Genomic DNA, 20,274 nt, shown 5'->3' with positions numbered 1-20,274 from the left:
TTAGAAAAAACATCTCAGACTGCAGATCACTAACTAAATGAGGCAAAAGATAAGTTGAAAGGAAAAGCATCTCAGAAGCTCAGTCAAGAGTCTTATGAAGGGGAAAATAAAGGATTTCTTAATCTGAAAGGGCATTTTGAGGGGCAAATGGCAGAGAGAAAGATACCGCTCCAAGGAAGAGGGATTCTTCATCAGTAAAGCACCAGGATCAGCAAGAATCAGGACAGCATCGGGGGACTGCAAGGATCTGCTCAGAACTGCTCAAAGTTCAAATGTCCATCAGTATTTTAGAATTCACTAACCATTCTGATTTGTCAAAGGTATCAGTTTATGTCACGTTGAATAAGCATCATCTAATGGGAATTAATCGTAGCGCTCCAAATTGACACAGTCCAATTTCTTTTCGGGTCTCTTATGGGAACACCTTCTATTTGTGACTCCACTAACATTTGAAACATTTCCAGTTATGTCCAATGCAGCTTTTACATTGTCCACAAATCAAAATCCTGAGGGGAAAAACCCATTGCTATAGAAAATGGCATTTAAACTTTGTCACATTATGACCATATTGTAAATAGCCCTATTTACTTTAAATGGCACTAACTTACCACAACTTTTCCCAAGCGTTATTTCGGACAGATCTCCAAACTGTATTCCTTTCCCAAAAAATACTTCCTTTCCATATGTTTATCTCTCTTTCTGGACTAATTTGTTTTGCAATGAAGCGATATTACGCTAAACGCGCGCTGCCTGACGAATTACTAGTGGCACCATCATTCCTGGGGGGTATGAGCTGTTTATTTTCGGCCTCCGTGAAACATCTAAAACAGCGTCTATATAATCCAATCTGTGTATCAATTTTAGAAGGTTCTGCAGTTTTGCCATCAGATTCTCAGAAGCTTCGATTTCGATACTTCTACAAGGCCACACTGATACTGCTACAATGACCGGGACACCCATTTAGGGTGACCAGATCTCGAGGTGCAAAAACCGGGACTGGCCAGACATAGAAGAAGGACTAAAGAATATAGCCTCACTTGTATATCTGGCCTGTCCCGCTTTTTTTTTGTAACTTTGTGAATGTGTGCCTATACAGGTGTGTGTCTGTATATATACACACACACACATATATACACACACACACATTGAAAAAACTACATATATAAAATTAGCTATGGCTTGACCTCCCACCCTGCACCTCCAACCCACCCCCCTCTCTCTGCTCCCCACTCCCTCTCTCTGCTGGAAGCAGACAGGGGACTGTGTTGACTGACAGTAACAGATAAAATAATTATTTCATACTTTGTAGGCGTTTTTAACACGCTTCCCTAGGTGATCTGACCTCTGTCCCAAAAACCGGGACGTTTATTTAAAGATCTGACCTTTGACCCGAAAACCGGGACATTTATTTAAAATTAAGAGAAGCGTCGGGACAGTTCTCTAGAAATCGCGACTGTTCGGGGAAATCCGGAACGTCTGGTCACCCTACACCCATTTCAAGTAGTTGAGAAAAACCTAATACCAGCTGAGAGAAAGCAAACCTAATACCCTGTATTTGTCAGCGACCATTAAACTACATCTCCCATGAAGCAGAGCGGATAAAACCGGAACTTGACCAACGCACGAACACTCAGTCAGGTTTAAACTGACCAATGAGGAGGACGCGTTTGTATCTTGTTAGAGACTTGCTGCATCTCCAATTTGTAAAATTTTCAGCCCTCTGAGTCGGGTTTATTCCTGTACATTGTTGGGAGATTATCCGGTGTTGACAGGACTACGGCTGCAGGTAAAGCGAGATTCGGATTAGGCGTTAGCTGAAGACTCGGGTGGCGGTGGGACAGTGAGTGCTTTTAACTGTGGTTTGTAAAGGACAATCCGCAATTATTTTTGGTGACTTGCTTTGCTAATGGTCTCGGTGCACGGAGTTGCCTTAATTGTGTGTAGGCGAATTGGAGGGGAAACCACGTTTTAATGGAATCATCGAGTTTGGATGGTGAACACAGGCAACAGGTTAAAACAACGTGTGGGGCTTGGACCTCACTAATAAATTAGAAGTGCCTACGGGTTAAGTCATGGTGTTTTGCATTGTTTACTGGCTGAACGTGTGCAATGTTCCTGTATTGCCAGTCTTCTTTCAGAAAGGCAAGATGTGATAGAGTGATTAAGAGGGGATTGAGGTGGGTTGTCTGAGATCTAGCAGGCTGCATTTCAGTCATCTCTAATTTCTCATACTTTTAGTCCCCAAACATTAAAACGGTCAAGGCATTAAATTTACTCTACTTATTGGAAAACTACAGTTTTTAAATGCACTAAAAAAGTGTAGCCTTTGTCCAAAACGTAATTTTTGACACGTTTATAAGGAGTAAAACTAAATAACTGGGAAATGTAAAGGTTGTTTACATTTATAAAATAACTCTAATGTTTTCACATTCCCATTTGTTTTATCTAGCTTATATTTTTTGAGTGCTTGAATAGTCCTGATCAGAAATCTTAGGCAAGTGTTTGTAGTTGAATATGAAAACACACCATGCAAAAATATATTTAATACACATTGCTACGTTTTTACCCCACCTATGACTGTAAAGGGATCCCAATAAGGTTGTGACAGCCCCTCTTTTGATGACGTGACATAGATTCACACTGCCTACGCCAATTTTTTTCTCTTCTCATTTTTATTAAATTCATGCTTTCAAGTTTTAAGGAAAGGCAAGCTTAGGTGTACAACACTTTTTGGCTGGCGTTGGTTGTTTATTGTACTTGAGTTATGGTTAGTTCGTTTATTCCAGAGTCTTTTTTTCATGTATCATTATGCTTGTGAGTAAAGGCGTTGTGTGGGAGAAACTTCTCTCATTCCCCATGGGCCTACTTATGTGAACTTGGTTTTGCCAAAATCTTAGTGAACCTGGCTTCTATGGAGGTGACTCATGTAAGTAGTCCTGTATGAGTGAGTTACTGCAGGTGTCTCGCAGAAAATGAGGGATTGGCGCTGCTTTACAGGTGCAATAGTCTAAATTCTCTGGCTTAGTAGGGCTGTGCCTGCCTTGTGGTGCTCACAATGAGTGTCGCTGATCTGGAGAGTGTAGGTGTTTGTGTAACATGGGCATGAGCATTCTTGCAGAGGTGACCAGCGGTATCTCACAGAAGTTCATGGCCCGGAGATGCAGTGCTTTAGTGACACGTCTAATATTTTTGGTTCTGAAAGGAATGTCTCTTGTCCTGCGCGTGAAGGTTGTGTCTATGGTGGTCCAAGACTTTACGGTTTTGTCTGTGGCTTTCAAGGGGTGTTTCTATTGGTCCATGGCTTGGAGGGCTCATCTCTAGTCCTGGGCCCAGGGGGTCCCTCTGGTCCTGGAGGACTTCTTTTGGTGATGGTATTGGAGGAGCTGCTTCTGGTGGTGAAGTTTGTTGGTGTTTATGGTCTTGGAATGTAAGGGTTACTGGAGCGCTGGGCTTACAAGGTGCAAATGTTGAGGGACCTGGACGGTGAGTATCTTGGGCAGTATCGGCTTGAAAGGCATGTGTGTTGGTGCAGGTGGGCTGGTATGGGATAGTGTAGGTGTTATGGGGCCCAGTGGGCAGGGTTTGGAAGGTGTGGAGGGGGTGGGGGCAGTCGGCAGGGCTTTGAAGGTGTGGGTCTTGTGGGGGGGTGGACTGGGCTTGGAAGGCATGGGTCTTGCTGCGGTGGCAGTGGACTGCGCTTGGAAGGTGTGGGTCTTGGTGGGGGGCGGCGGACTGGTGGGGGGGCAGTGGACTGCGCTTGGAAGGTGTGGGTCTTGGTGGGGGGCGGCGGACTGGTGGGGGGGCAGTGGACTGGGCTTGGAAGGCGTGGGTCTTGGTGGGGGGGCAGTGGACTGGGTTTGGAAGGCGTGGGTCTTGGTGGGGGGGCAGTGGACTGGGTTTGGAAGGCGTGGGTCTTGGTGGGGGGGCAGTGGACTGGGTTTGGAAGGCGTGGGTCTTGGTGGGGGGGCAGTGGACTGGGTTTGGAAGGCGTGGGTCTTGGTGGGGGGGCAGTGGACTGGGTTTGGAAGGCGTGGGTCTTGGTGGGGGGGCAGTGGACTGGGTTTGGAAGGCGTGGGTCTTGGTGGGGGGCCAGTGGACTGGGTTTGGAAGGTGTGGGCCTCACTTGGGGTGGGGGGGGGGCGGGCAGTGGACTGGGTTTGGAAGGTGTGGGCCTCACTTGGGGTGGGGGGGGGGCGGGCAGTGGACTGGGTTTGGAAGGTGTGGGCCTCACTTGGGGTGGGGGGGGGGGGCGGGCAGTGGACTGGGTTTGGAAGGTGTGGGCCTCACTTGGGGTGGGGGGGGCGGGCAGTGGACTGGGTTTGGAAGGTGTGGGCCTCACTTGGGGTGGGGGGGGGGGCAGTGGACTGGGTTTGGAAGGTGTGGGCCTCACTTGGGGTGGGGGGGGCGGGCAGTGGACTGGGTTTGGAAGGTGTGGGCCTCACTTGGGGTGGGGGGGGCGGGCAGTGGACTGGGTTTGGAAGGTGTGGGCCTCACTTGGGGTGGGGGGGGCCGGCAGTGGACTGGGTTTGGAAGGTGTGGGCCTCACTTGGGGTGGGGGGGGGCGGGCAGTGGACTGGGTTTGGAAGGTGTGGGCCTCACTTGGGGTGGGGGGGGGCGGGCAGTGGACTGGGTTTGGAAGGTGTGGGCCTCACTTGGGGTGGGGGGGGGCGGGCAGTGGACTGGGTTTGGAAGGTGTGGGCCTCACTTGGGGTGGGGGGGGGGCGGGCAGTGGACTGGGTTTGGAAGGTGTGGGCCTCACTTGGGGTGGGGGGGGGGCGGGCAGTGGACTGGGTTTGGAAGGTGTGGGCCTCACTTGGGGTGGGGGGGGGCGGGCAGTGGACTGGGTTTGGAAGGTGTGGGCCTCACTTGGGGTGGGGGGGCGGGCAGTGGACTGGGTTTGGAAGGTGTGGGCCTCACTTGGGGTGGGGGGGCGGGCAGTGGACTGGGTTTGGAAGGTGTGGGCCTCACTTGGGGTGGGGGGGCGGGCAGTGGACTGGGTTTGGAAGGTGTGGGCCTCACTTGGGGTGGGGGGGCGGGCAGTGGACTGGGTTTGGAAGGTGTGGGCCTCACTTGGGGTGGGGGGGCGGGCAGTGGACTGGGTTTGGAAGGTGTGGGCCTCCCTTGGGGTGGGGGGGCGGGCAGTGGACTGGGTTTGGAAGGTGTGGGCCTCCCTTGGGGTGGGGGGGCGGGCAGTGGACTGGGTTTGGAAGGTGTGGGTCTCACTTGGGGGGGGGGGGCGGGCAGTGGATTGGGTTTGGAAGGTGTGGGTCTCACTTGGGGGGGGGGGGGGCGGGCAGTGGACTGGGTTTGGAAGGCGTGGCACTTGCCTAGTGGGGGTGGTGGCCTGGGTTTGGAAGGCGTGCATCTTGCCTGGGGGGTTGACTGGACTTGGAAGGTGTTGGTCTTGCTTGTTGGGGGTGGGAGGCGGTGGACTAAGTTTGGAAGGCAAGGGTTTTTCTTTGGGGGTGGGACTGGGCTTGCCGGTGTGTGGAATTCCTATAGCCTGGCGCCCAGTACATATTGTTTTGTGGTCGAGGGCAACAAGTTTTCAAGATTATTTTGTGCTTGGGACAAGAAGGTCCCCTCCCCCACAGCACAAAACCTTTGGTTGACAATTTACAGTACCACATTGAAGAGTAGGGACAGGAATTGTCTGCACTTGAGATAATGTGTTCATATGTTAATGCTGTTCAAAATTGTATTGAAGGTTCATTAATGCAAAGCCTTTGTCACTAGGGTAAACGTTCTAAATAAAAGTTGTAAGCTTGGATTGCAGTACTGACAGTGGTTCCAGTAAAAAAATAAAAAGCGTATGCACGTTTGCCAAATTTAAAATCGGAGGCTATGGATAATGCTCCCAGAATGCTCTCTGATTTAAATTCTAATTTTTTGCAGAAGCTTGAATGGAAGATTGATGATTTTTGGCTTTAAAAATAAAATTTTCCCAAAAAAATGAAACTAGGAAAAATAAATGTTTTGCTAAACTACTGTGAAACTTGGGTACCGTTTATTTTGAAACATCATTTAGTAAAATGTGTTTATGCATACAAAACATATTCATAATGGAACATCCTTGTAACTAGGCTCAACAAAATTATGGGAAACGTGAATATAGACGAGCACTGGCAAAGCCAGTAGGTCCAACATTGGTGGTCAGTCTTTTGGTTTTGTTAGTTGCTTGTCTGTTTTGACATGGCTTTCGTAAAACCTTGTTGCGGGAGCCACTGAACTCACCATTGTAACAAATATTACCAACAAGCAAAAATACTTTTTAGTCGTAAGCACTCATTGCCACAGTAGTTTCTGATACTGAACAAAAGTACTTCTTGTGCCGGTATGCCCCTTGTGAAAGAGCAGATTGCAATCCTTGTGATGTAACATGAATTTGTAGAGCATGGAACTTGTCACATGTGAGTGTATCCAGGTGCGGAGTAGGAATGTGTTCTGCAAGTATGGTCAGTCACAGTGACACCAGCCGATAGATGGATAGAGATATAATTTTAATAAAACCAAAGGTCTTGGTTAACACCAGACCTGATTAGGGGCCCACTTCTCAAAGAATGTCACAAAAGTGCACCCCTGGTCTTTGCATCGGTGCAGATTTGCGTATTTTATGAATTCACAAGAATTTACACAAGTAGACAAGGAATTTGTAGTCCTAGAAAATATCTGTGAACTGTATTTTAGCACGAGCAAATATGCAGGTTTAAATTTGCTCATGCGAGAACCTGTTGAGCACCTATAAGTTCACTTTCTCTTTAACCACTTTTTTCCCCCCAACCTTGGAATAAGTTTTACTTCTTACCCTTGTCAGGAGTAAATTTCCAACTTTTTTCAGTATGGGAAATGATTAGGGAAGAGCTAGTGAAAACCCTTAAAACATGCAAGTCAATAGGTTTGCACAGACTAAAAGGCATTCCTACCTTGGATCTATTGCTTACCACTACTTTCCTCTCCAGTATGTAGATCTACGGAAAGGTGGCAAAATAAAGAAATTACTAGTATTCAAGCCCTCCTATAGTAGAAGCCTTACCATAACCAGAGAGTCTATTATCAGAGCTCTAATAAGAGACTGCTGTCATAATTTGTCACCACACTACATGTCCCCAAAGGGACATGTAGATTTACGAAACAACCTGTCCACACCTCAGGCTTGGAAGGTGTGGGTCTTGCTGGGGAACAGGTGGACTGGGCTTGGAAGGTGTGGGTCTCGCTTCTGGGGGGCTGGGCTTGGAAGGTGTGGGTCTTGCTTGCGGACGGCTGGGCTTGAAAGACGTGGGTCTTGGTGTTTGTGGTGGTTGGCCTGGGTCTTGTTGGGCAGGGCTGACTGGGTGGGCTGGGAAGGCCTGAGTCTCGGTGGTGGTGGGGTGGCTGGGTCTTGTTGGGCGGGGCCGGCGAGCTGGGCTGGGAAGGCCTGGGGCTCGTTTGGGTTGCCGTCAGGCTGGGCTCGGAAGGCCTAGGTCTCTTTGGTTGGGCGGGGGCAGCGGACATAGCTGCCTAGGTTTCATATTACTTATGTGACACTTTGTGTGATATTCAATGACTCAGTGACTTTCTTGTAAGCCAGATCAAGCAGTGCATAGCTGCCATGATTTCAGATTGCTTATGTGTGACATCTCTGTGGTTTCCATGTACTTATGACTGGCACTCAACGACCAAGGGCCAGATGTATCAAACGTTTTTCCATTCGCAAACAGTGCGAATTGCAAAATTCAGCCATTTGCGAATGCAAAAATGCCTTTTTCACAAAGTATGAAAGGCGTTCGCAGTGCAATTTTAGGGAATCACAAAAATAGCGATTCCTTAAAATTGCTACCCCCATTTAGAGAATCGCAAATTGTGATTCTCTATATAGGAAATCGCAAATAGAGAATCCCCATTTGCAATTTCCTAAATGCGAATTCGGCATTTAGGAAGTGCAGTTACCACAAAATGTAAAGTTTGGTGGTAAGCATGTGCAAATTAAAAAAATGCATTATACATGAACTTTTAAAATTGACATGTAGTACACACATGCCCCTAAGGCACGTGTGTGCTTCACATGTCTAATAATAATTTTTTGGAGTGCATCAGAGGGGGCATTAGCCCCCCCCCCCCCCCTGCACCCTGGGGTTTGCATTGCCTAATTTGCAAATTCCTGACTGCATTTCCCAATTTGCGAATTCCAAAGCCATTCGCTCCTATGGACCTACAGGCCTATAGGGTTGAATGGAGTCCCATTCTCTATTTGTGATTCAGTAATAGCATTTGCGAATTTAAAGAAATCGCTATAACTGAATCGCAAAATTCATACATCTCATTTTGCATTTCTTAAATAGCGATTTCTTAAAATTTGCTGTTTAAGAAATGCAAACCAGATCTTTGATACATTTGGCCCCAAATGTGTAACACTCAGAGTGACACTTTCTCACAAGTAAAACCAAGCAATGAAGTTCATGAAAAGTGGTAAATATCAGAAATTACACCGTTTTGAGCTATGAAAAGGTCATTTAAAATACTGCAGAGCACCTGAAATGGAAGGTTACACGTGCCCTGGAGCTCCTCAAACTCCAGTAGCTCAATGAGGAAGCAGCCCACCTGATCACTAAGTTCTGTTTTGTGTTTCCTAATCTAAGTGTATTTTGTTGCTGGGAACTGTCATGCACATTCTGTACGATTGGAAAAAGAGAGAACTACATGTCCCAGCATGCAGAATACAGGATATGTGACTATAAACTATCACAGAAAATGTGACCTTGACTGTCATGAGACTATTGTGCACCAGTTGTGTGTCACACCTGTGGGTCTCAATATATGCACCACTGTCTTTAAAGAGTTGAAAGGCAATTACTCAACAATACCGCCTTTGAAATGTTCAATAGTGCTGTTACAACATACTGAATGGAGGAGAGTGGAATCTAAAAACGTCCACTGAGGCTTAATGCTAATAAACTTGCTTTTTTTGCCTACTCCTCTTACTAATAAATGGTAACTGGCAGATATTTGACATAACATCATGTCTGTTGCCTTCAGAAGCCGCACTGTTGTGAAAAACGGGCCTTGCTACAATGAACGCTCTTTGTGCACGTGAACTAATGACCTCCAGCGCAGGGTGATCATTTTGTTGAATAGTTTAATATAACTTAACAAGGTAGCACTCCAGTCTGTGCTTGTTGCAGCGCTCGTTGACCAGGGGGACACTTCCTTTCACCTCTATTACTAGCAGTGTTTTTGTTTTTTTGTTCTCTCCTCGTTTCCTCATGTGGGCAGTTGTGTGCTGTCAGAACTGCGCACAATGGCCTTGCAGGACTCGGGAGCCGATGGCCTCTCTGGGTCATTGTGTAGGCAGCCACGGCTCTGCCCCAGCACTCCATGCCTACTACCCCCATGAAGTCCTCCTCAGAGCTGCTGATGCCCTGCACAGCACAACATGGCTGTGCAGGACATGGGAGTCTGCTGCCTACTGTCACGCTGTACCACAGCACCTTTTGGAATGTAATAAAATATCTACTTTTCCATGGGACAGCTTGCTTCAGAAATCTACTTGTCCAGTGGGAAAAAAAATCTATTAGCCCCTTTGGTGCCATGTAGTGCTGTGAAAAAATATGGTAGCAATCTCATTATGTAAGAGCTGTGATAAGTCTTTCTGATCTATCCCAGGGCTCTTACTATAGTAGGGCTTAAATACTAGCAATTTCCTTATTTTGCCACTCTTCTTAAGATCTACATACTGGGGCTGGAGGTAGTGATAAACAATAGTAGCAGGGTTGGTATGCCATTTTGAGTTTGCTCAAACCTATTAACTGCCATGTTTTAAGGGTTTCCACCAGCTCTTTTCTAATCTTTTCCCAAACTTGGAAATTTACTTCTTTCATGCATTGGGGTTAGGGTGGGAGGGGGGGGTTGGAGGGTAAAGTGAACTTGTAAGAGCTCAACCGATTTTTTTTTTTTTTTGTTTTTTTTTTCACTTCCCATGAGAAAATCTACACATCCATACTTGCTCGTGCTAAATACAGTTCACATATATTTTCAGGGAGTACGATTTCCCGGTGTACTTCCATAAATTCTTGTGAATTCATGAAATGCATAAATCTGTAACTAATGCCAAGACGCATACCATGGGTTCTCTTTTGTGACTTTAAGAATTCTCTCCTAATTAGGTCCGGCGTTATCCAAGATCTTTTGTTTTTAATTAAAGTTATGTGTCTCTCACTAGCCGTCTGTTGGCTTACTTCACTGTGAGTGATAATCTGCTCTGTCACAAGGAGCATATGTGCATTTAAAGTAGTTTTGTTCCCAGCCAGGAACTACTGTGGCAATGTGTGCTTTTTGAGACCAAAAATATTTTTGCCTTTTGCCAATGTTTATTACATTGGTGAGGGACCGGCAGAACCCACAACAATAAAGTGCCTCAAAATCCATGTCAAAACAAGACACATTGAAAAAATTAAAAGGCTGACTCTCAATGTCGGACCTGTTGGCTTGGCCAATGAGTGTGGATTTTTTTTGTGTGTTTACCATAACCTTGTTGAAATTGGTTACACTGATTTTTCCATAATTAATCTTTTTTGGAAATACTATCGTGCATTAATACATTTTACTAAATGATTCTTCAATAAATGGTACCTAAAATGTCACAATTTAACAAAACTTTTTTTCCCCCAATTGCATTTTTGTGAACGTTTTATTTTGAAAGCAAATGATCATCAGTCTTGCTTTCAAGCTTCTGCAAATAGTTGCATATAATCAGAGCATTTTGGGAACATTATGCATAGCTTCATACTGTTAGCAAATGTACTTTTAGAACTACAGTCAGTAGAGCAGTCCAAGCTTACAACATTTTATTTAGAGAGGTCACCCTAAAAATAAAGACTGCATTAATGAACCAAAAATAGTTTCAAACAGCATTCACATATGGACACACATATTACCTCAACTGCAGACAATTGCCTTCCATGGTCTATAATGTTGCACTGTAATCTGGCAGTCAAATGGTTTATGCTGCAGGGTGTTGGGCCTACTTGTTCCAAAGACAAAATAAACATGAAAGCTTGTTGTCCTTGTCCCCAGATGATATGTCCAGCTGGCTGGGCTCTGAAGGCATGTCTCGTTAGGGGGCCAGTAGACTGGGCTCTGAAGATGTGGTTTGGGGGGGGGGGTAATGGGATGGAGGGGGTTTGTGGGTTGTGGTGGGCTAGGCTCAGACTGCGTGGGTCTCAATGGGTGTTGGGCTTGGAAGGCCTGGGTCTGGAAGGGGAAGGGGGCAGTGGGCTGGGCTTGGAAGACGTGGGTCTCATTGGGGGAGACTGGGTGTGGGTCTCATGGGGGTGTTTGTGAGCTGGGCTTGGAAGGTGTGGGTCTCCCTGGGGGGCAGGGCACAAAAGGTGTGGGTCTCTTTGGCACAGTGGGCTTGTAGTGGACCTCCCTTGGAAGAGACAAGTCTTATTGTGTGGCCAGTGGGCTGGTGTGGTCTCCTTGTGAGGAGGTGAGCTTGCTTACGGACAAGGGAGTTGGGTGCCTTGTTAGATGGCAGCTTAGTTAGCGGTCTGTGCACTTTCAAAGCGGTGTTCTCATTGTAAGTGGTAGTCTTGCAGGGTGCTAACATCATTGTGTGCTCAACATCTTTGGGGGTGTGGGCTTGGCAGGAGTCTCTGGGGAGAGCTGGGAGGTCCGGGGCCAAAATGCAGAGAACGTGGAAAAGGACAGTCTTGTTTCAGGTAGCTGGTAGGGATTCATCTGTGGGGTGTGAATATTTTGTCACTGATATTTTCCAGTTAAAAGAAAATGCTGCTAATGAAAAAAATGTAAGCAGGAATTGAAACAAAACAGGAGCACAGTGACAGCATAGGTTGACATACTAGAGTATTGCAGTTTAACTCTGCTGGATCCTGTCTAAGTGGTACATACTTGAAAAGGATAGTTCTTTTTAGGTTTCACCTACCAGAGAGAGCAAGTTGTCTGGCTCGGAAAAACACATTGTGAGCATTGCTTACCATTGTTTGGCTTTGTCATTCACATGCTTGCTTTTTATTAAATGGCTTCCCTTCATCTACTTGTTTGTTCCTCCTTTGGCGCATTGCCTCTTTACCATCCTTTTGATTGACTGGCTTGTATCCTGCCACTGTTCACGTTTATGGAACTACTTTTGTTTTGCGTTTGGTCAAGCGCCCCATTACAGTGCATGTTTTGCTCACTCTGCACTCAATGTTGCTCTTTCCTTTGGGTGCTGCTCTCTCGTGTGTGCTTCTCCCTCATGCTGCATAGCTCTTTTGTGTGCTTTTTCTCTGCCTTGTGATACTCCCTCCTTTTTTTTTTTTTTTTTTCATTTTTTTTTTTCATTTTTTTTTTTTTTTCTTGGGCTTCTTCTTGACCAAACTTTCCATGGCTCCATGTTCATTCCATTGTAAGCTTCTTTTCCTGCCCCATGTTGCTCTCTTTTCCCATGTGCTCATTCTCCTCTCTAGTCTTTCCAACTAGAGAGCTCTGTTGTTGTGGGACAAGTTGTTAGCTTGCAGTTGGGTTAGTCTTCCCATTGTTTGCCATTGGTTGGCTTCTTCGTCATTCATTTGCGTGCTTCTCATGTGTTGGCTTGTGTGGGCTTTCCTTGCTCTTTTGTTTGTTTCTCCCCTGGTGTACTGAAGCATTACTTGTCCTCCCCCTGCTACTTTCTAATAAAATATTTACTTGTCCATGGGACAGGTTGCTTCTTAAACCTACGTGTCCTGTAAAAATAAAAATCTACTTGTCCCTTTGGTGCCGTGTGGGGACAAATTATGGCAGCAATCCCTTATCAAAGCACTCTGATAATAGCCTCTCTGATTATGCCGGGACTACTACCATAGTAGGGCTTGAATACTTTCAGTTTCAATCCCTACTAAAGCAGTTTCCTTAGTTTGCCACCTTTCTGCAGGTCTACATACTGGGGCTGGTGGAAGCAGCAGAAGTTCCAGGGCTGGAATGCCTTTGAGTCTGCAAACCTACTAATTTGCATGTTTTAAGGATTTTTCACCAGCTCCTCTCTAACATTTTCTCCCTAATGAGAAAGGTTGGAAGTTTACTCCTGACAATGGCAGCAGTAGAGGTTCTTTCAGGGTTGGGGAAAAAAGTGGTTGGGGGGGGAAAGTGAACTTGTAAAGGCTCAATATATTTTCACATGAGCTCATCTACACATGCATATTTGCATGTGCTAAAACAGTTAACAAATATTTTCTAGGAGTACGGTTTCCTGGTCTACTTATGTAAGTTCTTGTGCATTCATGAACACCACCAATTCTAAGACCTATACTATGGGTGCACTTTTGTGACTTTTGAAAAGAATTGGGGCCCCTAATTAAGTCTGACGTTAATGAAGACATTTTGTTTTTATTAAATCTCAATCTCTCTCTTTTTTTTTTTTTCTCTTTTTTTTTCTCCTTTTTTTTCTCTTTTTTTTTTCTCCTCTTTTTTTTTTTTTTTCTCTTCTCTTCTCTTTTTTGGTTGAGAATGATCACATTATGCTCTTTCACAAAGTAGCTTTGTTCAGTGCCAGGAGCTACTGTGGTGTAACGAAACTAGAGGAGGGCCCCCAGCAAAGAATATGGAGGGGGGCGGGGGCACCCAGACTGACTCAGGGTAGGTGCTTTGTTACACCACTGGTGGCAATGTGTGCTTTTTGAGAACCAAAGCTTTTTTTTTTTTTTTTTTCTTTTTGCCAGTGTTTGTTACAGTGGTGAGGGCTGACAGCTCCCACAACAATAAAGTGTTACAAAAGCCATGTCAAAAGAAGACATGCATTGACGAAACCAAAAGACTCAAATATGTCAGATCGGTTGGCTGTGCTTGTTTATTTTCATGCTCCTAATGATCTTGTCGAAAAAGGTTACACTGATTTTCTATTAGGAATATTTTTGGGCATTACTAGCATGCATCAACACATTTTACTAAATGACGCATCAGAGAAATAGCACCTAAAATTTCACAGAGAAACTTGTATTCCTACTTGCATTTTTTTTTTTTTTTCTGAACATTTTATTTTGAAAGCAAATAATCATGACTCTGGATTACAAGCTTCTGCAAATATTTGCATCCAATAAGAGCATTCTGGGAGCATTATACTTAGCGTCATATTGTTAAGCTTTTCAAACTGGAACCACTGTCATGTGACCTTAGAACGTTTATTTACAGTGCTCACCCTAATAATGAAGGATTTTCATTAATGAACCATAAATAAAAGTTGAACAGCATTAACATGTGGACACACATTTACCATAACTGCAGACAGTTCCCTTCTGTGTAAGCTGGCAGCCAAAGGGTTTGTGCTGCAGGGGGTTGGGCCTACTTGTCCCAAGGACAAAATAAACATGAAAGCTTGTTGCCCTTGACCCCAAACAATATGTCACGGACATCAGGCGAGGGGAATTTCACATTAGTGCTTCTCTTATCCCCTCTGTGTTGCACTCTCTTGCTTGGGTGCTTCTTCTGCCCACTCATGTTGCGCTCTCGCCCGTTTAACTTTTCCTTCCAACTTCACGTTGCTCTCTCCCTGCCCCATGTCCGTGTGTTGCTTCTTCCCTGCCCACTTGTTGCTTTCCCAACCCTGTTCTCCATGATTCCTCCTCCTCCTCCCCCTGGTCGGCATTCTCTCTCCAGTGTTTCTCTCTTTGTGCTTTATTTGCTAAGAATATTTAGATGACCTCCCTGGCTTTTGGATCTCCTTCGTCCGAGGAACAAATACTGTAGCTCCACTTCCATAGTGGTGCAGTGGCACTTAGGCCCATATTTATTCTTTTTGACGCAAGCCAGCGCAGGTTTGCGTCAAAAAGGTTACCACCGGCTACCGCCATTCCAACACACCAGCCGGGTGCCTTATTTATGGAATGACTGTAGCTGGCACTGCGACCTGGTTAGAGTAAAAATAAATGACTCGAACCGGGCAGCGCAGGTGTAGGAAAGAATGGGGGTTGTGCGTCAAAGAATGATGCAAGTCAGGCTAGAGTCAAAAATCTTGGGGGCATATTTACACTCTGTTTGCGCCGGATTTACGTCATTTTTTTTATGCAAATTTGGTGCAAACTTAACTCCATATTTATACTTTGGCTCTGGACCCGTCCAGCGCCAAATTTATTGAGTTTGGGTCATTTTTTGGACATGAAAACCTAGCTTGCGCTAATGATACACAAGGTAGGCGTTCCCCGTGCAAAGAATGACTTTAAGGCATGTGTGCCTTATTTATCCTCCTGCGTCATTTTGACGCATAGGAGGGGGCGGGTCTTAAAAAATGGCACCCAGCCTGATTTGTGCTGTTTTTTTAACGCCTGGGTCAGGGCAGGCATTAAGGGACCTGTGGGCTCATATCCATGGTGGGAGACCATGGAAGCAGTCCACAGGTGGCCTTCCCTGCCCCCAGGGACACCCCTGCCACCCTCCTCCACCCCTGGAGGACACCCACGGATGGAGGGGGACCCATCCCAGGTAAGTAGAGGTAAATATATATTTTTTTAAAGTGGCATAGGGGGGCCTAACTTGGGCCCCCTATATGCCACTGTGCCCAGTGGCCATGCCCAGGGGACAGAAGTCTCCTGGGCATGGGGGCATGACTTCTGTCTTTGCTAAGACAGGAGCCATTTCAATGGGGGTTGTGTGGCAAGAAATTGCGCGTCAGGTTTGAGCCAAGATTTTTGACTCTAACCTGACTTGCACCATTCTTTGACGCACAACCCCCATTCTTCCCTACGCCTCCGCTGCCCGGTTAGTCATTTATTTTGACGCTAACCAGGCTGCAGCGCCCGCTAATGTCATTTCATAACTAAGGGCCTGGCAGGCGCGTTGGAATGGTGTTAGCCGGCTGTAAACCTTTTGCTGAACCTGCACAGTGATGCATCCAGCAGGACCAGCGACCTCTAAGGACTCAGTGGACTGACCTGCACTTAAAGGACCAAGAAACTCCTGTGGACAGCGGCTATGTCCAAAACTACAACAAAGAAACCATCTTTAAAGAGACTCCAGCCTCACCCTGGAAGCATGAGTCTTCACACTCTGCACCCGACGACCCCGGCTCGTGTCCAGAAGAAACAAGACCGCAGAGAGGACACCCAGGTGACTCCAACAACGTGGACACCCTGAGTTGACCTCTCTGCACCCCCACAGCGACACCTGCAAAGTAACCCGATGCCTGGGAGAAGCACTGCACCCGCAGCCACCAGGGCTGAGAGGAACAAACTACTGGTGCAGGAGTAACCAGCAGGCGGCCCTCATCCTAGCCCAGTTGGTGGCTGGCCCGAGAAGCCCCCCTGTGCCCTGCCTGCATCGCCAGAGTGACCCCCGGGTCTCTCCATTGATTCCTGTCTAAAACCCGACGCCTACTTTGCACACTGCACCCCGCCGCCCCTGTGCCTCCGAGGCTGTATTTTATGTGCCTATTTGGGCCACCCTCCTGGTCTGCCCCCTGAGGATGCAGGTGCTTACCTGCTAGCAGACTGGAACCGGCGCACCCCTGTTCTCCATAGGCACCTATGCTATTTAGGCCCTACTTTGACCTCTACACCTGACTGGCCCTGTGTGGCCGATGTTTGGGGTTGACTTGAACCCCCTAACGATGGGCTACCTATGCCCAGGAGACTTAACTTATAAGTGTTTTTACTTACCTGAGAAACTAACCAATACTTACCTCCCCCAGGAACCGTTGATTTTTGCAGTGTCCACTTTTTAAAAATAGCTTATTGCCATTTTTGCCAAAACTGTTTACATTACTGTTTTAATTCAAAATTACATACTTACCTGTGTGAAGTACCTTTTACAATTTATGTACTTACTTGAATTCTGAATCTTCTGGCTCTAAAATAAATTAAGAAAATAATATTTTTCTATATAAAAACATATTGGGCGAGAGTTACGTCTTTGTGTGTGTTCTCATTGCCTGTGGGTATACAACAAATGCTTAACACTACCCACTGATAATCCTACTGCTCGACCATGCTACCACAAAATAGAGCATTAGAATTATCTCTTTTTGCCACTATCAACCTGTAAGGGGAACCCTTGGACTCTGCGCACACTATCTCCCACTTTGAGATGGTATATACATAGCCAACTTCCTACTTCTACGATTTAAAAAAAAAAAAAAAAATGCCCTATGTTCGGTCTCTGGAGGCTAGTGTTAGTTCTTCCAGATCCAGAAGACGTAAATTCGGTAAAGTGTTGCTCCTCTGCGATCTTATTAAGATCATGTATTTAATTTATAAACTGAGAGCTCAATAAGACCATTTAGTTTAATTATGTTTGCAGAACATCAGATTAAGAGCGCCATTCCTTCAAATTATTCAGTCTGTTTATTTCTGAATGCCAGATCCTATAAAACATATGCACAGATTAAGAAGGGTAGCATTAAATAGAGAATCAGATTCCTTAAAGGCATTATTGTTCAGATATTTTATTCCCTGATCAAACACATGATCACTTTTATTTAGAGACTATCGAGTCATGTTTATAGTGAAGTAATTGCAGTGCATTAGCCAAAAAGTGCTAACATTTACGATAATAGAATGTAGCAAATTCGAACATAGTTCTTGCAAACCCAACTGAAGCATATAGCGATCTAACAGTTGTCAAACAAAGGATAATATATTAAGCTCGACTTTTTACATCAAAGTAATGGGAAAACTACATAGTTGGGAACATCTTAAGATATTATAGGTTATATAAAAATATTTGTGACCCCCAAACTTTTTTGCTTAGTTGTCAGTGTTTTTACAGATTGCACATGCTTACTTGCAAGATGGCAAATTTCTTCAAAAATGGTTTCAACCAGTAGCACCACTGATTTAGATAGCTTGGGCGCAATAATAATAATAGTTGAAATTGAACAATCGTTGAACGTTTACAATGATCATCATTACTCTTGGACCTTTTGACAAAATTGCTTACCTACATTTCGTACATGAGCATTCTATCTACAAAAAGTTGTCTGGCAAGATGTTATCCCTCAAATAGTGTAGCCCACAAAGGTCTTATAAATATCATTGGTCTCACACTGTACAAGATCCCAGTATTCCCTTCAGCATTTGTCCTATAGACCTAGACCCTTCATTCAATCCTGTGTGTGTGTGTGTGTATATCTCCAAGAAAGAAGTGACTCAAACAGATGATCTCATTAAAGAACAAAAATATATTTCTACTACAACGTTTCAGCTTCCGCCTTCCTCAGGTAGTACAAGATAGTACCTGAGGAAGGCGGAAGCTGAAACGTTGTAGTAGAAATATATTTTTGTTCTTTAATGAGATCATCTGTTTGAGTCACTTCTTTCTTGGATATTACATTTTCTTGTGGCTCTTTGTATCCTTTGGGATCCAGATTTTTGCGCTGGCTGTTGTTTTCTTGTGATCCTGCATCTTCCAGTGTATGTATATATGTGTATGTGTATATATGTGTATGTGTGTGTGTATATATATATATATATATAGCTGCACTGAGAACTTGAAGATTACTCCTGAGACAAGCTGAAATAATCATGACGAGGAACAGTCTCCAACCTTTTCTGTAGTGAGAGGTACTTCTGATCACCAAAAAATCATTGTGAGCTACTGAAGGCTAAGCAATTCAAGTATTTTTACCAGCACACCCACCTTCATTGACTTTAAGCCTTATGTCCATAGAGCCAGATACTATAGTTTGAACAAAATACTTTGACTAGGGGCACTATGACAGGACTGCCGTCAGTCAGTAAGAGCATGGTCTTTGGAGAAAATATGAACGTGCGTATAAGTGGGTTGCTTGTGTTTGAGTGACCGAGAGCCTGTGTCATATTTACTTGCGTACCTTTCACCATATGTGTCACCCTTACATGTATAACCAATATATACCCATTTTTTTAAATGGAAGAAAAGTAAAGTACAGAAAAGTTCTGAAAAAAATCACAATATGGAAAAAGTTTCTGCACTTTAAATTTCTCCCACTTAAGATAATGGCTGTATTTATCAGTAGTAAATATGGCACTGTCTACCAGCCAGTGGGAGCAAGATGCCTGCTGTGTGTAAAGCAAACACTTTGAAATGGGAGAAAGTTAAAATGAAGGGTTAACTTTGTTTCCATGGATTCCATAAAACACACCATTTACATTTTCTCCCTCCAAGTGTAAAATTTACAAACTGCAGGCATCTTCCGATCAGTGGCCTGTGGCCATAGTGCTATATTTATAGCCGAAAAATACAGCCATTTGTTAAATGAAAGGACTTTAAAGTGAAGCAACGTGCCTAATAAAACAATTAACTAAATTGTTTTAACCGAAAGTGAAGAAATAAACTATCAGACTTAGTTTCATAGAAATATTTTAATTCACTGTAACTGTATTTTTCAGTTATAAATGTGTCTACTGGCAGCAAGAGGCCTGCTATTTGTAAATATTATGCTTTGAAATGGGAGAAAATTAAAATGAAGTTAACATAAAATTAGAATTAAGTTATTTTAATTTGTCTCCCATTTTAAAAGCATTCAGAAATATAATTTTGCTGTCAGCGCCACTTTTGAGTTGAATACGACTTTATTTAAGAAATGCATACCTCGGTGCTTTGCAAGCCTGTGCCTCAGCTGGAATGTGCCTCTCGGGGAGCCTTCTTGGTAACTCCAGCTCACAAAAGCATCAGCATTGCATGTTTTCACTGGTGGCAAAGATCAAGCTAGGGTTCGCCCTAAACTGCACTGCATCCAAGACGGCCTAAATAAAGTAAGCCTCCGCCTAGGTGTTGGGTGCGACTTAAGCACATGAATTGTTAACCCTAATGATTTTGGCAGTTTCACAGTTGTCTGGAGATGGTCTATGACTGAATGTGGCAAGTCTGCCTTCAACAGCTGGTTGTTGAGGCAGGAAAAAAACTGGTATCCTCTACTCCCGAAATTGTGCCACAACCATTGTCGCCACTTTCATGAGTACCCAAGGGGTAATCGTGAGGCTCAAAGGGAACACAGGATACTGAAAATGCTCCTGGCATGCACCTCAAACCACAGGAAACTCTGATGAACCGGAGGACCAGTAGACGAAAAAATGTGTGCTGCAGGTGCTGGGTTAACATCCAGTCTTATGGATCCAGGGGGAACATTTAGAATCTGTCATTCCACAGGAAAGTGTAGAGTCCACAGAGATCGAAAATAAGACCAAGCACTCCATCCTTCTTTGATACAAGGAAATGGGAGGGAAAGAACAGCACTTATTTCCACGACTGGTACCCTTTCTGTGGCCTCTTCGGGCAAGCCTGCAACAAAATGGGCAGGTACTCCTATGAAAACCACTGTGATGTGGCAGGTCAGAAAGGAATAGAAGGGCA

General features: G+C 44.8%; 1 protein-coding gene across 4 annotated transcripts in view; it reads left to right on the top strand.

The window, feature by feature from the left end:
• Positions 1-1,620: 1,620 nt before the first annotated feature.
• Positions 1,621-20,274, top strand: part of GTSE1 (G2 and S-phase expressed 1) — a 123,470-nt gene continuing 104,816 nt past the window's right edge. For 3 of the 4 annotated variants that reach the window (XR_011202373.1, XM_069229735.1, XM_069229736.1), the window contains exon 1: positions 1,621-1,786. The gene's annotated coding sequence lies outside the window, so the exon portion shown is untranslated. The remainder of the gene's footprint in view (positions 1,787-20,274) is intronic. The other variant, XM_069229734.1, reaches the window with a different exon arrangement.

This window comes from Pleurodeles waltl, chromosome 4_1, assembly GCF_031143425.1.
Source record: "Pleurodeles waltl isolate 20211129_DDA chromosome 4_1, aPleWal1.hap1.20221129, whole genome shotgun sequence".
Lineage (NCBI taxonomy): Eukaryota > Metazoa > Chordata > Amphibia > Caudata > Salamandridae > Pleurodeles > Pleurodeles waltl.
This window is presented reverse-complemented; position numbering and strand designations above follow the sequence as displayed.